The 18,891-nt window shown below is 42.2% G+C and overlaps 1 long non-coding RNA gene and 1 pseudogene across 1 annotated transcript in view; one reads left to right on the forward strand and one right to left on the reverse strand.

Moving 5' to 3' along the window:
- Positions 1 to 18,891, forward strand: part of LOC110340233 — a 111,113-nt gene that overhangs the window by 44,539 nt on the left and 47,683 nt on the right. The window lies entirely within an intron of this gene.
- LOC121143605 lies at positions 17,962 to 18,402 on the reverse strand (annotated as a pseudogene).

Raw genomic sequence — 18,891 nt, forward strand, 5'->3', positions numbered from 1 at the left:
TTGTTACGGCCCAAACAATTGGTGATCCCAGGTGGGGATCAGCAGCAGAAGACATTGGCCTATGTCCACATGTGCATATGCTCAGGTGGACCACAGATAGCTGAAGTCTTAGTTCATGTGTGTGTCTATACTGAGCACCTAGCTAGCTTTCCCTGGGGGAAGCTGCTTGATACTTCATTAGCTATGTTGATTCACTGGTCTCCTCACCCCAGAATTTGCTCTTCTTTATAATTCCCATTTGGAAGCATTGTCCTAGTAGGGTCACCATAGGAGTGACACATACAGCTCTGGTGATGCCAAGCACATCTCTTCCTGTTGTCTGGACACACCATGCTGTGGACTGTGCAGGCAGTAGGGACCTGCCTCTGCCTCCGTTATTTGGTGACTTACAGTAGTCCCTGGTTTCACATTATCACAGACTGATCAATTATACCATTCCTCTTCCTCCCCAGATCGTTTAACACAATGCTGGAGCATCCTACCGGGAGACAGAACTGATAGAGACCTCACTATCTGTTGACATTTGTTCATTAATAGGCCCTGCTGGGTATGTTTGTTCAAACAGTTATGTGTGAATCACCCAATGCTTCTGCTACCCAACCTACATTTTTTTTCCATCTGTTCCTGGAAACATTCATTTTGGTCCTTTAGCATATATATTATGTTCTGTTGTAATAGCTGCGGCTGTTTGCCTAACTGGGTCAGATGCCACTGCAGCAGGGGGCCGTGGCCTGCTCTTCTTCACTTGACTTTCTTTGAACACGTGAAATACCTTTCCTGCACCCTGGGATGAACCCTTGCAGCTGGCTGCATAATCAATTTACCTGCTTTCCTATTTACACCTGTTCTGATGCTGCTGTGTATTTATGTTCAAAATTATTCGTGAAGAAAATTAGATTTGCTTTGAATTCTTGTTTTGAGTGAATCAACTGTGTTTAATCTAATAGCTGGATTATAGAAATGAATATCAGACAGGGAAGAACAGCTGTGAGATGCTTGCTGTAGGCTCCCTTAGAATGGGGCTCTTGAGCCTTGAGAGGATAAACAGCTCCCAGACACTAAACTGACTGAAGGCTGGCTGGTGCTGATGGAGGTGGCCTGTGCTGTGTTGGGAAAAACGACGTTGCTGGGGAGAATATTCCATAGTGAGAACCCCTCTGTCTTGCTGGTGGGCAGATAAAGTGGTGCAGTTGCCATGGAAACAGCATTGAAGTCTCCCCCCAAGGTAAAAAGAGAAGCACCCCATGGTGCAGCAGTCTACTCTGGGGTATATACCCAGAAGAATTGAAATCACAGAGCTGAAGCCTCTGCACTCTCATTGAGTTCACAGCAACACTGTTCACAACAGAAAGAAACCGCAGATGACTGAATAGATCATTTGCAAAATGGAATGTTTTCTGACTTTTGAAAAGGAAGAAGTCAGGCTGGAATGGTGGTTCAGTGCCTAAGAGCACTCGCTGTTCTTCCAGAGAACCTAGATTTGGTTCCCAGCACCCATATCTGGTTGGGGAGGTTCACAAGGATCTGTGACTCATTTTCCAGGAGAACTACACAGGTATGGTACACATAGAGTCAAACAGACACACATAAGTAATTATAAAAATAAACAAAAATAAAAAGTAAGAAATACTGCCATTGAGATGAGATGAACCTGAGGAGAGCAGGCTGGGTAAAAGAAGCTAAGCATAGAACAAGTACTATAAGGACTGCAAGATCTCAATCGTGTGAGGTACCGAGAACAGCCACACAAGAGGCAGCAGAATGGTGGCCAACAGGAGCTGCGAGAAGGTAACAGGAAGCAGTTGTGCAGTAAATGTGAACTTTCGATTATGCCAGGAAGACAGGTTAGAGAGATCTGCCCCATAGCATTGAGCCTGCAGTTGGCCATACTGTGTCATGCACTTTACATTTGTAACAAAGATCAATTTCACAGTAAATGATCTTACCACGAACAGAACACAAGGGAACAGAAGAGAGGCACGATAGCTTTCTGGAAGTATTTGGTGCATCTTGATCATATCTACTCCTAACACCCCTCTCCCAAGTCTCCAAAACAACTCCTCAACATATTGCTTTCCCATCTCAATGCCCTATTCTTTTTGGCGGGGAGGTGGTAACCAGTTAATGCAGCCTGGAACACTGACTTGTCTTGCTGGCTTGATCTTATATAGGTCTTGTGTAGGTAGCTGCAGTGAGTTCATGATCTCAGTGGTCATGTCATGTTCATAAAGCATATTCTTTCCATTCCCTTTTTTGTGATATCCCCTTGAGCCTTGTTGAGCAAGGAGGCATGGGGTAGAGATGCCATTTAGGAGTGAACACCGTACTGTCACTTATTTTCTTAGAACTTTGACCAGTTTTACTAATCTCTGCATGAGCTGCTGCCCACTGCAAAAAGAAGCTTCTCTAGCCAAGTCTGAGAGTGGTACTGATCATCTATGTGTCCAAGAATAAACATTTAGAAGACAGTTTGACAATGTGCTCATTTAGCAAAATAACAGTAGTAGATTCATTCTCTGGGGCCTATGATCTCTGTGGGATTTTGACTGCATTTACAGTGACAAGCATGAATTTTTTTTTAAAGATTTATTTATTATGTATACAGTATTCTGTCTGCATGTGTGTCCACAGGCCAGAAGAGGGCACCAGATCTCATTACAGAAGGTTATGAGTTACCATGTGGTTGCTGGGAATTGAACTCAGGACCTCTGGAAGAGCAGTCAGTGCTCTTAACCTCTCAGCCATCTCTCCAGCCCCCGCATGAATTCTTTTGACACACACCATCAGCCTGGCTTCAGGGATTGACCTGATTGGAACCACCAGGCAATGAAGAAAGAAAAGACAGATAGACAGGCACAGAAAAGCGAGGGTCGGTGAGCTGTACTAGATGTAATAGAGGCCACCAACCACAATAGCTGCTTGGAAATTCTGTGTGCTTGCTTTATACATATGAGTTAAAGAGGCAAGTTCATTGTATAAAGCTGAACAAGGGGGCAGGGTTTGCTAATCTTATTAGAGTCTCTCTGTAGAGGAACAGATTTGGGTTGCCAACCCTCTGAACCTCACTCAGGGAAGGTTTTTGCCAATTCCCATGCGTCTGAGGCTTTGTCCATGTCAACAATACACATTCACTTAGGACTTTATCCACTCGTCACATTTGCTCCTGTGGAGCAAGCTTCAAGTCAAATTAGGAAGTAGTTGGTGTCTCCCATTACCTCCATATCACCATTGCACTGTGAGCCATCAGTATTGTAGCAATGACTGGCCATCCCTGTGTAGCACTATCGATGACTTTTCTTCTCCAGGAGGCTACATAGCACTTTCCAGCACTGTGAAAGCTAGCCAACAAGAAGGAAGTTTCTAGTTAGTTCTAACTTAACTCCTTCATGTGCTATATCCCGTGTGGTGTAGTATCTAAATCAGTAGGGTCTTACCATCTAGTTCTGGTGGACAGCCAAGAGCGGTGGTAGTAGCTTGCATTGTTTAGGGATCTCTGGGTTCTTCCTGACAAATAATTCATAGGGGGTGACCAATGTTGCGTTGGTTTTTGTTTTGTTTTATTTTGCTTTTTGAGAAGCGGTGAACTTGTGAATCTGTAAGAAACTAAGAAAGAAACGTAGGACATTTGGCTAGTGCTGTCTTTAGTCAGAGAACCGTGACAGCCAAAGAACATCGGTTGGCCAGATTACAGAAGTGGTCGTTAAGTGGTTATAAATCTTTGCTTATTTACTCAATTTTTATTGCTTGACTTATTTATGATCAATTAAGCTGAGGTTTAAATTTCCTGTCTGATCAAATCACTGTTCACTCTGTCAGTATTGTGGAACAGACCTTGTTCAGATACCCTGGCAAGCCATTCTGAAGCTGGGCTGGCTTCCTCCATAGCCTGAGACTCAGCTGCATCTTTTGCAGTATGGAGAACTTTCACAGGCTGTTTTGGGAGACTTGCAGATGCTCAGACCTACCGCAGCCTGTATCCAAGTATGTGCGGAGGGTGTCAGGATTGATGACACAGAGACCAGTCAATGACGTAAAGAAAACTTTAAGCAGGCCCCAAAAAGGCTCAAGAAAACTTCCCAAGAAAAACTTCCCTCCAGAAAGGCTTCTGCTCCCTGCCTTACCTCTGGTTGGTTCTGCTCTGACCCCAGAGACCGACTTGGGTATGTCAGAAGAGGCGGTTAGTATTTGGAAAAGGTCCAGGTCAGGGCGGTTCCCATGGGCAAGCCCTTTTCAGGAACTTATTGCCCTGGGCATTGTATTGTTTTTAGTAAGCATGTTTTTAGTAAACATTGTTTTAAAGCTGCCTGGTCCTAGGCTGATGGGGAAGTGGATCTCTGGTCAAGGTCTGTTGTCCCCACACAGACCAGTGCCCAGTACTTAAGTACCAACACTTGTTACTGTTTTCTTTAAATACTCACCTAGTATTTTCATGGAATTAGGTATCCAAATCCTGAAATTCTAAAATTAAAATAGGTATGACTTGGTAACTGCCCCAGTGTTCAAGGCAGCAGTTCACTGTAAGAGATTCAAAAGTTTCTCTCAGGCTGTGGATGTAGTTCAGAGATGGTGTAGGGCTTGGGCTCTCTTCTCCGTGCCACAGGAAGACATCGGTGGGGGCTTCTAGAGTCCAGGAAAGAAGGTTAAATGTACAAGTCTACAACAATGCTGCACTATGCTTGCTGCAGTAGTCACCCTATTGTAAAGTGTAAATGTCAACTTAGTGGTATCTTTGTGCTCAACCGGAGTAGCTGTGGGACTTGGAGGAAGTACTACACTTCTCCAACCTCATTTTGCATTCCATTACCCCCACCCAGAAATGAGCATGGAAGGAATAACTACCTGAAAATTTACCTGGATTTTAAACTGTGACTTGCTATACCCCAGTGCAAGTCAGGGTTTTCATAGTGAAGGTGACTTTGGCAAATGATATAACTGAAATAGCAGAACTCAATGTGTACTGACTTTGTATTCTTAAGTCAGAATGATCTAGAAGCTATTAAGACTCTCAGACAACCTCTGCAATGTGGTTTTACTTCTCATGGTTCCTCATCAAATCTGGTGGATTCACGGCCTCCCTGGACTACATATATAATTTCCTGTTTGGAACCACACATTGTTTCCATCAGTCAGTCCATCGGTCACTAACCTGTTTTAGGAATTACAGAATAACTGAGTCTGGGTAAGTTTTAAAGGAAAGACTTTTGTGTAGTTCATAGTTCAGAGGCTGGGAGCCCAGTAACAAGCTGCAGTATTCCCTGGGCTCCCAGTGTGGACTGCACTCTGAATCCCATGGCAGGAAAGCAGGAGGCTGGTGGCAGAGACGGGCATGAAGGGTGACCTTTATAACCAGTCCCATGCAGGAGAGCTCACTGTTGCCTAAGTTAACCAACTACCATAAGACAGGCATTAGTTCCTTTTAACCTAATGGTGTCAACTTGAGATTGGGAAGGGATGAGCCACAAGCAAAACTTGGTGGCAGGGAAGTAAGCACCCAAGAGAGCTGATGCTGTGGACAGCAGGAGCCCTGGATGCTGAGCTCTTCTGGTGTTCCCATTTGATCTCCCATTCTCGCTGACTCACTGTGGAGCTCTCTGCCTTAGCCTATTTTTCTCCTGACTGCACAGGATGAGCACACGTACAAATATGACTAAGGAGAAAAATTAATTATGAATGTGGCCTGATCCAAAAGGGACGCTAAGAGGAATATCTTAATCTTTTGAGAATCATAAATAATGTAAATAATTTCCCCATGTTTTATGCAAGTAGACCTTTTTGGTGGTAAACAGTGAGATTACATATACACATAAATTTTTTTTCTATCCAAAACTGTATGTAATTAGCATTTGGAAGATTGTAGTTATAGCCTGGCTGAGCTTTTTTGTAGGTGCTAAAATTGATTTCTTGGCTGAATTATTTTGCAACAGACATAAACCACTAATTGTACACCTAAATGAAATTGAGTGTGAGCAAATCGAATAACTTTTATTTTACCTTGGATAATAATTTATTGATGCAGATAAAGCCCCTTAATTAAATTTGGCATAGCTGAGCCTGCAGAGGCCATGCATAAAGGTATTCTGTCGCCCAGCTTTAGTGATTATTTTCATTTTAGAATAATGCTTTCCTATTCTTAGAGAAAACTGGGTAACTATTGAGCCCTGCAGAGGGAGGGGCTTGTTTCAGTTTGGTGGCCTTTGAGTCCCAGGTGGATAAGGATGAATCATTTGTAGGAAGTGCTACTCCTTTATAATTGTAACTAAATACATCCAAGAGGGAACTATGCATCTGCATTCCCTACCAGTCTCAACTCAGAGACTTCCACAGCCCCTCGAAAAGGAAGAAAATCAGTGACATATTTTTATCCTGATTAATACATCTTTGGTATTTCATCAAAAATGAACCATTCACATGAATGCATTTGTTTCTTCAGCTGCTATAACAGAACCACCACAAAATGGGTGCCTTAAAACAACACCGGCAGTCCTGTAGGTCTGCTGTTTAGTACCACGGAGTTCGCAGGGCTTGGCCCTCTCCGGAAGCTGTAGGGATCATCCCCTGGACTCCTCCGTCTTCTGGTCTGTTTTCTGGTTTTCTGCTTATGCAGTCACTTGGTGTTTTCCCCATGTGTGTCTTTGTTCCCAAACACTGCCCTTTTATAAGGACACTGTCTTAGTTACTTTTCCTGTTTCTATGATGAAACACCCTGGCAAAGGTTACTTAAGGGAGAGAGGTGTTATTTTGACTTAGAGTTCAAGGATGAAGTCCACCATGATAGGGAAGTCCCGATGGCAGCTTGTCTGATCTATGGTCAGAAAGTGAGAACAAGGAATGCTCTTCCTCACCCAGCTTCTGCCTTGCTGTGCAGTTCAGGACCTAAACCTGGGAATAGGAGTGGCCCACTCTTAGGGTGTGTCTCCCTATCTTAGTTAGTCTAATCAAAATACTATCTCAAACACATGCCTAGGGTCTTGTCTAATTTAAATAACCCTCCACTGGTGTGTCTGGAAGCTTGCTGTCTGTGTGACTTCAGATCCCATTCAGTTGACAATAGCATTCATTATCAGAGATGCCAATCACATTGGTTCAGTGGCCACCCCAAGTTACCTCAGCTTCATTTTGCAACAATCCCACTCCCAGACAGTCAAATAATGAGGCCCTGGGAGTTAAGGCTTCATTGTAGATGGAAGTTTCTGTTCCACTTGGTCCCGCATAGAGATTTATATTAATTATAAACTGTTTGGCCGATCACTCAGGCTTCTTATTGGCTAGTTCTCTCTTAATTATTAACCCATTTCTATTAATCTGTGTATCTCCACATGTTCTTGGCTTACCGGTGTTGTTCCGGTCCCTTTCTTCCTCGGCAGCTATATGGCATCTCTCTGGTGACTCACTTTCTCTGTTCCTCTTCCCAGAATTCTTCTTGTCTGGTAGCCCTGCCTATACTTCCTGCCTGGCTACATTGGCCGAAACAATGGACAGGCATAAGAGAAACATATATTCAAAGCGTACAGAAGGACACCCCCCCATCATCTTTATCTTTTTGGAGGATGAGGCACACGCTTCAGCCCCTATCAGAAAGAAAAAGACAGTACAGACTATAACCTGCTTGAGCAGCAAATGTGTATTCCTTGCACAAATCATTGCTACTAAGAACTGCATCTGTCCTTGGTTCCTTTTAATTCCTATTCACCGAGACACTGATCTAACTTAAGAACTAACGACTAGCTTAGGGTTTGTAAAAGGATTACATAAAAATGTGTCGACTTTCTACCATTTCTGCTGAGACTTGGAATGATTTTCGTCTGGAAAACATTGACAGCATTGTGTCAAGTGGCACAGAATCACAACACGTTACAGGGTCTTATGTACTGGTGATCCAACCCCCAGGACATTGAAGAAAAATGAAGGGACCCTGGCTGCTAGAAATGACTGAGTGGAGAAGTTTCTAGAAAAGGGGGTTGGCTTATTTCAAATTTTCAAAGTATGACTCAATACCCCACTGTCCATGGGATAAACGACCCTTGAGCCAGTGGATTCCTGAAAGCCAAGATGATGGTGAACCATGAATGCACTGTTTTTCTCAGTATATACCTCCATGGGAAAGATTAATCAGGGAGTAGGATATTAATAAGAATAGCCAGCAATGAAATAATTGTACCAATATAGTAAAATATAAATATAAATGAGAAAAGTTAGATAAATGTTGCCTCTCAGTATCCCATTGTACTGCACTTGCTTTCACAGAGGTTTGATATATTACTTATTGTTGCACCCTTCCCCCGTGGGGTTCTGTTGACTGCCTGTTAGTAGGAGTTTTTAGCTAAACAGTTCTCATCCCCTCCTCCCAGTAAAGCCTGCATTCAAGTTCCTATTTTCCATCCATCCTTTGTTTTAAATGCTAATTCCTGTTCTGTGCCCACCTTTTGCTGCAGGGCCCTGGGAATGTAGGTTTTTGACCTTGGTGATTTTCTACCATGCCTGCCTTTGGTATTTAAGGCTCTACCCTTGTAATAATAAAAGACCATTCTCCTTGTAAGAATGAGCCTCTGTCCTGTCTTTGTCTCCATTTTACATCCTTAGCCCTTCGCCTTGGATTGTTGTCAAGTGTGTAGAGCCATAGGTGCGAACACACCAGCGGCTCGCTGCAACTTATGTGATGGGATGTGGTATGGTGATTGGCATACTGTGTAAGGGCCACCTGAACACATGCACAGGGATGCTGTGACTGGTTATCTGGTAACCAGGACAGCTACTCAGTAACTTAGAGGAAGGCAGAATATACAGCATAGATACTCTGGGCAAAGGTTTTCATCATTTTTCTCAGAATATCATGCATATTTAAAATTTATAAGTCATTTATTTCTGAAAAATTTTTTTAATAACTTTGGGTCTTGATATGGAGTGTGGATAAGTAAAGCTGTATAAGTGAAACTCCAGATAAAGAGGACAGCCTTGCATGGTTCTTGAAAGTGATTGCAGCTCTATATTCCTAGCTCAAAAACCTCTATCCATCATTCATTCCGTTTATATTTTCTCCATTGTTGGTAGTGGCATTAACTTATGTAAGTTGCTCATCTGATAGAGTGACCCAGTAATGTGGTGGGCCATGTGAACTCTTTGGGGAGCCTGTATTTTCTTCTTCCCAAGAGTGGTGCTGGGATCAGCCATTCCACTGGAATGGAGTACTGCCTGTCTCTCATCTCAGTTAAGAAAGGCACTTTGTGGACTGTCCACTTGTTCCTTCCAGGCTTCTTCGTTCCTACTGCACAGGTGGGGGGAGCTCCTGAGCTTACCCATCTCAATGCTGCATCCAGGACTGATGAAATAGTCACAGGATGATCCACAGAGTCTTAGGTCCACTGGGAGCCCGCTGTGGCAGGTAACCCATCCACTGTGTGACTTTCTCGTACTCCTCTTCCTGGTGACAGCCATCAGGGCACCTTGGGTTTTATTGGTGAATCCTGTACACTTGAAAAACTTGGTGCCTTTCCATTTTTCCTAGCATAAAGTTACACAATGCCTTGGGAAGGTTTCTGCTATTGTGTGGTCCTTTCTCAAGCGAACCTTACCTCCTTTCAGTTCATTAACCACACGTGGTGAGGGATAACAACTCTTTTTGGCAGTTGACATCAGACCTCTTTGCACCTTCTCTTCATAATATTTTTCTGATTACAGGAGTGGAGAAAGCCTTATTATCTGCTCATCTGCATCTCTTCTAGAAACAGGGCCATGTATTGTCACCTCTGTCCAGAGCCCTGGGACACTCTGGCCTTGCTGCTCATTATGGTCACTTTAGTCACCTGCCTCTGAGGGTTGGAGTCTGCTCCCTGGCCTGGGTCATTCCAAGCGTTTCCCTGTTTACTGTTGGTGGCACTCACTGTTGTGTATGCCATATATGTATGACCTTTCACCTGGGAGGTTCCTATTCCATAAAGGATGCATTCTCCAGGTTTCCTAGGAACAGTTCACGGTCTCTGGTCTTGTGTAAAAGCAATTCCTGGATTTTTTTTTGAACTCTGACTCTTTTCTCATTGCCATTCTAAACCATATATAGGGCCTTTTCCTGAATATGTTGTCCTTATGATCAAGCTTTAAGTGACCCATAATCAGCATATAAGGAGTGACAAGTGTGTCCTTGTAAGAACTAGATCAGTATTTATCCCTGGCATCTGAATGAACTTTGGGAGCCCATTCCACATGGAGGGATGCGTTCTCATCCTGGAGACGTGGGGGAGGGCCTAGGCCATGCCCCAAATGATATGATAGACTTTGGAGATTCCCCCATGAAGGCCCTCACTATCCCTGGAGAGTGGAGTGGGAATTGGGTGGGAGGTTTGGGGGGGGTTGGAGGGGCAGGGGAAGAGGGGAGGGAGAGGTAGCTGGGATTGACATGTGAAGGATGTTTCTAACTTAAATTTAAAAAAATTAAAAAAGAACACTAAGTTACAGATGAGTGTTGCCCCAGTCACTCTTATGAGCCATTCACTGGCCCAGTCTTCTCAAGGTTCATTCCTATAATTTCTCTGGTTCTCATGGGTTCAAAAGCTTGGATCATCACTGGATTTGTAATTTTACTGAATTCTTCTCTCTGAGACTCTTCTGAGAATGAACTCTATGGTCTGGGGACCTCAGGAGCAGGGGAAGGTAGATCTTGTGAAGGACAGAGTTGTGGGAACAACAGACCTTGGCCCACTTCCCCATCAGCCTGGGAGCAGGCAGCTGTAACCTGAAGACATGCTTCATGTTTACTAAAAACAATAAGTGCCTGTAAGAAATGTTTACTGGAACAATAAGTTCCTGATAAGGGCTCACCCACAGAAACACCCTGACCTTGACCTTTTCCAATGACTAACCGCCTCTTCCTGACCCCCCACTGCTGCCTCTGGTGTCAGGGCATATAAGCAGCTGGGGTAAGAATAAAGCGAGACACTTTCTTGAAGCCTTCTTGAAGTTTTCATGAAGCCTTCTAGAAGCCTTCTTTCACCACCGACTGGTCTCTGTGTCATCAATCATGACACCCTCCGCACATTCTCAGACACAGGCTGCGCAGTGGGCATGACACAGGGTTATTTGGTAAGTGGCCCCATTTAATGAATACTTTCAGTGGTATGCAGGTAGCAGAAGGCTAAGTTTCTCCTTCAAGGAAGGAGATGCTGCTCTTGGTTCAAGGTTCTCCAACTCAGCAGCAAGGATACCTAATTCTACTAGAGTGTTCAGGGTCTGTGGTATCTATATAGAATATCCGGGTTTTTTCTTTTTCTCTTTTGTCCTTCCTTCCTTCCTTCCTTCCTCTCTCTCTTTCTCTCTCCCTCCACCCCCCTCTCTTTCTTTCTTTCTTTCTTTCTTTCTTTCTTTCTTTCTTTCTTTCTTTCTTTCTTTCTTTCTTTCTGAGGCAGGGTCTCAGTAGGTTGCCAAGGCTTGTTTTAGACTCACAATTTGGACCTCTTCACTTGCTTTTATTCCTCGGCCTCACCTCCTTTGCCATGTGCTGTCACCGTGATATGCTATGTCATCACAGGCCCCAAAGCAATGACGCCATTTGACCATGGTTGTGGCCCTTGAAACAAGGAGTCAAACAAGCCTTCCCTCCTTTAAGTTGATTGTGTTGGATAGTTTGTCACAGCGATGGGGGGGGGGAGTGATGACACAACACAGTTAGGAAAGGAAGACACAATTTTACAGCATTGTGTCTGTCAACCTTGTGAGTGAGAACTTTGGCCTTATCCTGGGGCAGATCAGCTGCAAACCATCAGGATCTCAACATCCCCAGTGACATAGCTCCCTCTAGTCACACCCCTTACAAGTTTTACCACCTCTTATCAGTTAGCTTGTGAATAACCCTTCCAACAGGGGCCTTTGGGGACACTTTCCTATTACAGACTGTCTCTTAATTCTGTCCCTTTGGTCACTCCTTGGTAAGCTTCACAGGTCTCCTGCCACTCTTAAGAATGACTGGCACACTTCTGTATTTAGGTCTTTGCTCTGGATAAGTCCTTCAGCCTAGAACTCTCCTCCATTTACTCTTTTTGGTACCCTTGGATCCCCTTATCATTCTTAGCTTCCTACCTCCCATAGTGTGTTTCTAATACAACATATGATGTACTTATTCTTGCATCAAATTGTGACACATCATTGAGGCTCAATAAATAATTATTAAACACATTTTGATGTTGCAGAAGTAATTTGAGATTAAACAGGTAAATACGAAATGGAACCTAGACTAGACTAGGTCCTAGGCATTTTTCTTCCTGGATCATTAGTGTTTACAAGCTGTAATTAAATGTACATGTAGGTATCAATAAATCTATGCATTCCCAATGGATCTGTTTCCAAATTCCACATTAAACAGTCCTGTTTAGGCTGGCATAATTATGTTATATTAGGTGGCATTAACTTTCTAGGTTTTTTTTCTCACTCTGTTCACATTACCTCGGTCAAACTCCTACAAATTTTGATCCTCTTTTCATCTATAAATCTGGGGTATTCCTATCATGTGAGATTTTTACATGAGACAAAATATGCAAAGCTTCATTTACAGCACTTACATGACACCACACACACACCTCGCAAAGAGCAAGGGGATTATTTGGAGAGAAGAAAGGAATGGTGGGAGGGGCAGGCAAAGGGGAAGTAAGGGAGTAAGTGTCAAAGCACCTTTTATACTTGAGTGGAAATACAGTGAAGCTCGTTACTTTACTCAATGGATATACGGTAATTTAAACATTGCAAGGTTTGTGTTTAAGGGCTTCCAGGCAGGAAGGGCCCTGGACATACCTACTATGCTGTAGGTGACTGTACAGGCACAGCATTATGTTGCTTATTTATTCCTTACTGAATGCTATTGAGTGAAAGTGTACTTGGTGAAGTGCATTGCAAAAAACAATCAGACTCCCTGTCTTCATGGGGCATGCATGTCATGGAGAAAGACAGACATTAAACAAGATAACACAGGTAAATTTTAATTAAAGCAGATGACATAATGGTTCTTTGTGACTATTTGACTGGGCTAAGGCATTCCCATGTAGCTGATAAATTACTATTTTCAGTATATCTGTGAGGATGTCTCTGCATGAGGCTAGCATTTGAATGGTAAGTTGGGTAAAAAAGAACTATCTTTAACCATGTGGGTGGGTATCACCCAGTTCATTAAAGGCCTGAATAGAGCAAAAATGTAGATGTTCGGTAAATCTTTTCTCTCTCTTGTTAAGTGAGGATGTTCATCTCCTATATTTCATTAGAACTTCTGATCCTTGGTCCTTTGGACTCTGGTATTTAAAATACCTTCCTTTTTTATTTTTTCTTTCTTTATTTTAAAATTTAAATTAGAATCAAACTTGTTTTGCATGTCAATCCCAGTTCCCTCTCCCTCCCCTTCTCCCCTGTCCCCAGCTAGGCCCCTATCCCATTCCCTTTCTGCTCCCCAGCAAGAATGAAGCCTTCCTTGAGTGATCTTCAAAGTCTATCATATCCTTTGGAGCAGGGCCTAGGCCCTCCCCCATGTGTCTAGACTGAGAGAGTATTCCTCTATGTGGAATGGTCTCTGAAAGCCCGTTTGTATACTAGGGATAAATGCTGATCCACTACCAGAGGCCCCATAGATTGTCCAGGCCTCCTAACTGACACCCACTTTCAGGGAGTCTGGATCAGTCCTATGCTGGTTTCGGGGTCCATGTGATCCCCCTTGTTCAGGTCAACTGTCTCTGTAGATTTCACCAGCCTGGTCTTGACCCCTTTGATCATCAGTCCTCCCTCTCTACACCTGGATTCCAGGAGTTCAGTTGAGTGTTTAGCTATGGGTGTCTGCTTCTGCTTCCATCAGCTACTGGATGAAGGTTCTGGGTGACATATAAGGTAGTCATCAATCTCATTATTAGGGAAGGACATTTAAGGTAGCCTCTCCACTATTGCTTAGATTGTTAGTTGGAGTCATCCTTATAGATCTCTGGACATTTCCCTAGTGCCAGATTTCTCTTTAAATCTATAATGGCCCCTCTATTGTGGTATCTCCTTTCTGGCTCTCCTCTATTTTTCCTGTGACTCAATCTTCCTGCTCCCTCATGTCTCCTCCCCCCTCCTCTCCTCCCCTTCTTTTTCTCCTAGCTCCCACTCCATTCCCCACATCCTCCCAAATCTCTCAGATCTTGTACGTTTCTCCTTTTCCAGGGGACCATGTATCTCTCTTAGTGTCTTCCTTGTTTCTTAACTTCTCAGGTGGTATGTATTATAGGCTGGTAATCCTTTTCTCTGTGTCTAAAATCCATATATGATATGAGTGAGTACATATCATACTTGTCTTTTTGTAACTGGGTGACCTCACTCAGTATAGTTTCTTCCAGTTCCATCCATTTGCCTGCGAAATTCAAGATTCCAGCTTTTTTTTCCGTTGAGTAGTACTCCATTTTGTAAATGTACCAATTTCTCTATCCATTCTTTAGTTGAGGGGCATCTAGGTTGCTTCCAGGATCTGGCTATTACAAATAATGCTGCTATGAACATGGTTGAACAGATGTCCTTGTTGTATGAATGTGTGGAATGAGTGGAATTACTGGATCTTATATCCATGCATATCTCCAAAGTGTCTGTATGAGTTGGCACTCCCACCAGCAGTACAGGAGTGTTCCCCTTTCTCCACATTCTCTCCAGCATAAACTGTCATTGGTTTTGATTTTAGCCATTCTGACAGGAGTGAGATGGTATCTCAGAGTTGTTTTGATTGGCATTTCCCTGATGGCTAAGGATGTTGAACACTTTCTTAAGTGTCTCTTAGCAATTTTAGTCTCCTCTGTTGAGAATTCTCTATTTGGTTCTGTACCCCATTTTTAAATTGGATCCTTTTGTGTTTTGGAGACTTGCTTCTTGAGTTCTTTGTAAATTTTGGAGATCAGCCCTCTGTCAGATGTGGGGTTAATGAATACCATTTCCCATTCTATGGACTGCCATTTTGTCTTGTTGACTGTGTCCTTTGCCTTACAGAAACTTCTCAGTTTCAGGAGGTTCCATTTATGAATTGTTCTCAGTGTCTGTGCTACTGGTGTTATGTTCAGGATGCTGTCTTCTGTACCAATTCGTTTAAGGGTACCTCCCATTTTCTCTTCTAAAAGGTTCAGTGCTGGATTGATGTTGAGGTCTTTGATCCATTTGGACTTAAGTTTTGTACATGGTGATAGATATGGATCTATCTGCAATCTACTACATGCCAGCATGCAGTTATGCCAGCACCATTTGTTGAAGATGTTTTCTTTTTCCATTGTATAGTTTTAGCTTCTTTGTCAAAAATCAGGTGTTCATAATTATGTGGATTAATATCAGGGTGTTCAGTTGGATTCCATTAGTCTACCTGTCTATTGTTGTGCCAATATCAAGCTGTTTTCAGGACTAAAGCTCTGTAATAGTGCTTGAAGTCAGGGATGGTAATGCCTCCAGATGCTGCTTTGTTGAGTAAGTTGTTTTGGCTATCCTGGGTCTTTTGTTTTTCCATATAAAGATGAGGATTGTCCATTCAAGGTCTGTGAAGAATTGTGCTGGAATTTTGATAGGGATTGCATTGAATCTGTAGATTGCTTTTGGTAAGATTGCCATTTGTACTATGTTGATCTATCTAAGAGCATGGGAGGTTTTTCCATTTTCTAGCGTCTTCTTTAATTTCTTTCTTAAGACTCAAAGTTCTTGTCATGCAGGCCTTTCACCTGTTTGATTAGAGTTACCCCAAGGTATTTTATTTTGTTTGTGGGTACTGTAAATGGTGATGTTACTCTGATTTCTTTCTTGGCCCCTTTATTGCCTATATATAGTAGAACTACTGATTTTTTTTTGTTGTTGTTAATTTTGTATCCTGCCACCTTGCTGAAGGTGTTTATTAGCTCTAAGAGTTCCCTGGTAGAATTCTTTAGGTCACTTATGTAGTCTATCATATCATGTGCAAATAGTGAAAGTTTGACTTCTTCCTTTCCAATTTGTATCCCATTGATCTCCTTTTGTTGTCGTATTGCTCTAGCAAGAACTTCAAGTACAATATTAAACAGATATGGAGAGAGTGAACACCCTTGTCTTGGTCCTGATTTTAGAGGAATTGCCTGATTTTAGAGGAATTCTCTCCATTGATTTTGATGTTGGCTGTCAGTTTGCTGTATATAGCTTTTATTATGTTTAGGTATGTTCCTGTTATCCCAGATCTCTCCAAGACCTTTATCCTGAAGGGGTGTTCAATTTTGTCAAAGGCCTTTTCAGCATCTAGTGAGATGATCATGTGGCTTTTCTTTTTCGGATTGTTTATATGGTGGCTCACATAGATGATTTTTCACATGCTGAACCATCCCTGCATCCCTAGGATGAAGCCTACTTGATCATAGTGTATTTTTCTGATGTGTTCTTAGATTCAATTTGCAAGTATTTTATTGAGTATTTTTGCATCAGTGTTCATGAGGGATACTGGTTTGTAGTGCCCTATCTTGGTTGTGTTTTTGTGTGATTTGGGTACTAAGGTCATTGCAGCCTTGTAAAAAGAGTTCGGTAGTTGTAGGAGTGAATCCCACGAAGTTATCCGCCCATGAGGGTGGGGAAAAGTAAATTAGCACAGGTAGAGATAAAGGAAGCGAAAGGAAAAAGGACCTCCTCTTTTGGAAGCCGGCCACACTTCTGATTTCCAGCTTGTGTGATTCTCTCTCTCTGGTAAATAAATATATTGTATTCCCTATTGCACTGACTATCATCATTATCTGGTGTCAGGTAGTTATCCTTCTGCTTCTATTGTGTGGAACAATTTGAAGAGTATTGGTATTAGTTCTTCCTTGAATTTCTGGTTGAATTCTGCACTGCAGCCATCTGGCCCTGAATTTTTTTTTTGGTTGGAAGTCTCTGCTTCTATTTCTGTAGGGGTTATAGATCTATTTAAATTGTTTATCTGTTCTTGATTTAATTTTGGTAAGTGATATCTATCCAGAAAATCATCCATTTCCTTTAAATTTTCGAATTTTGTGGAGTACAGGTTTTCAAAGTATGACCTGATGATTCTTTGGATTTCCCCAGTGTCTGTTGTTATGGCACCCTTTTCATTTCTGATTTTGTTAATTACCAAGTTCTCTCTCTGTCTTTTGGTTAGTTTGGATAAACGTTTGTCTATCATGTTGATTTTCTGGAAGAACCAACTCTTTGTTACATTGATTCTTTGTATTGCTTTCTTTGTTTGACTTTATTGATTTCAGCCCTCAGTTTGATTTTCTAGGGTCTACTCCAGGGTGAGTTTGCTTCTTTTTGTTGTAAAGCTTTCAGTTGTGCTGTTAATTCTCTACTGTGACTCTTCTCCAGTTTCTTCATGTGAGCACTTAGTGCTACCAACTTTCCTCTTAGTACTGCTTTCAAAGTATCCCATAAATTTGGGTATGTTGTGTCTTCATTCTCATTAAATTCTAGGAAGTCTTTAATTTCCTTTTGTATTTCTTCCTTGACCCAGGAATGGTGCATTGTTCAATTTCCATGAGTTTGTAGGGTTTCTGCAATTTGTATTGTTGTTGAATTCTAACTTTAAGGCATGGTTATCCGATAGGATACAAGGGGTTATTCAGTTTTTTGTATCTGTGGAGGTTTGCTATGTTGCCGAGTAAGTGGTCGATTTTAGAGAAGATTCCATGTGGAGCTGAGAAGAAGGTATGTTCTTTTGTGTTTGGATGGAATGTTCTACAGATGTCTGTTAATTCTAATTGGGACACAATTTCTGTTAGTTCCTTTGTTTCTTTGTTAAGTTTCTGTCTAGTGGTCCTGTCTAGTGTTGAGAGTGGCATCTTGACATCTACCACTCTAACTGTGTGAGGTATTATGTGTGATTTGTGTTTTGGTGGTGTTTCTTTTATGAATGTGGGTGCATTTGTATTTGGGGCATAGATGTTCAGAATTCAGACTTCATCCTGATGGATTTTTCCTATGATGAATATGAAATAACCTTCTTCATCTCTCTTTTTTTTTTTGGCAGTTCTCCAACTTTATTTGACATTCAGCAGGTTAGTTCTCATCCACATTGACTGTCTGTAGATTTTTGAATGTGGTAACAGGCACGTAGGTTACCAATGTGTACAACTTGTTTGGTGAGTCCTCGTCCTCGTTACGTTTTCTGGACAATTGTATACGGATACGGTATGGAACATTCCTTATTCCTTTGGCCCAGACTGCTTTATTGAGCCTGGTATCAATGTGCACATCTGGAGTTCCCATCTCTTTCATGGCAAATTTCCGGATTTCTTTGAGTGCCCGAGGAGCACGCTTCTTGAAGCCCATACCATGGATGCGCTTGTGGATGTTGATGGTGTACTCTCAGGTCACCACCTCGTTGATGGCAGAATGGCCCTTCTTCTCGCCACCCTTCTTTGCGGGAGCCATTCTGCCGGGCCCAAGTTGAAAAGGAAGGGCGTGAGGGATTGTGGGAAGGAAAGCCGGGTCACAACTCCCTTTTTCATCTCTTTTGATTTTAGTTTGAAGTCTAATTTGCTAGGTACTAGGATAGCTACACCAGCTTGTTTCTTGGGTTCATTGACTGAAAAATCTTATCCCAACCCTTTACTCTGAGGTAATGTGAGGTAACATCTGTCTTTGAAGTTGAGACGTGTTTCTTGTATGCAACAGAAGGATGGATTCTGTCTTCAAATCCATTCTTTTAGCCTGTGTCTTTATATGGGTGAGTTAAGACCATTAATATTGAGGGAAATTAAGGACCATTGAGTGTTAATTCTTGTTTGTTTTTGATTTGTTGGTATTGGTGGTATTGTATGTAGATTTACCCTGCTTTTTCTTTTGGTCTTTGGAAAACTGCGATTATCTATTACCTATGCTTTTGTGAGTGTAGTTAATTTCCTTAGGTTGGAGTTTTCCTTCCAGCACTTTCTGTAGTACTATGTATTTTTT

Source organism: Mesocricetus auratus, unplaced genomic scaffold (genome assembly GCF_017639785.1).
Source record: "Mesocricetus auratus isolate SY011 unplaced genomic scaffold, BCM_Maur_2.0 Super-Scaffold_100013, whole genome shotgun sequence".
In the NCBI taxonomy this organism is placed as follows: Eukaryota; Metazoa; Chordata; class Mammalia; order Rodentia; family Cricetidae; genus Mesocricetus; species Mesocricetus auratus.